This window comes from Crocuta crocuta, unplaced genomic scaffold (genome assembly GCF_008692635.1).
Source record: "Crocuta crocuta isolate KB4526 unplaced genomic scaffold, BGI_CrCroc_1.0 scaffold10446, whole genome shotgun sequence".
Lineage (NCBI taxonomy): Eukaryota > Metazoa > Chordata > Mammalia > Carnivora > Hyaenidae > Crocuta > Crocuta crocuta.
This window is the reverse complement of record NW_027531869.1, coordinates 1-463: the sequence shown is the minus strand read 5'-3', so window position 1 is coordinate 463 and position 463 is coordinate 1. Positions and strand designations below refer to the sequence as shown.

The 463-nt window shown below is 39.0% G+C and overlaps 1 non-coding gene across 1 annotated transcript; it reads right to left on the bottom strand.

Moving 5' to 3' along the window:
* Window positions 1–256: 256 nt before the first annotated feature.
* LOC144238889 (U6 spliceosomal RNA) lies at window positions 257–363 on the bottom strand. The gene has a single exon (XR_013337249.1). It is a non-coding gene; the product is annotated as a U6 spliceosomal RNA (small nuclear RNA).
* Between the last annotated feature and the right edge of the window lie 100 nt (window positions 364–463).

The window sequence follows — 463 nt, the reverse complement described above, 5'->3', positions numbered from 1 at the left end:
TGGATCATCCACTGAGATACTCACATATTCTCTCCACTGAGATACTCACATATCCTCACCTCGTGGACACAGGGAAATTGCATTGGTGGGGAAGTATACCCCCTGGATAGTTTTTGGACCAGTTAGNGACCAGTTAGATCTTTTCTTGGCTTTCACAATAAATCCTAAGCAGCAAAAGGGCTTTGAATTTCTTTATTCTCTAATTTGTTTAATTTCGGTTTTGCTTTCTTCATTTTCCCTATAGATTTTTTTTTTTTTAAATATGGAACGCTTCACGAATTTGCGTGTCATCCTTGCGCACGGGCCAGGCTAATCTTCTCTGTATCGTTCCAATTTTAGTAAACGTGCTGCCGAAGCGAGCAGTTCCCTATAGATTTTTAATTTTTGTTTCTGGTTAATTGTATGGTCAGTAAATTATTCTTGTTGGTGGTAGCATTCATTGGGACTGCGGTTTTAGCATTTC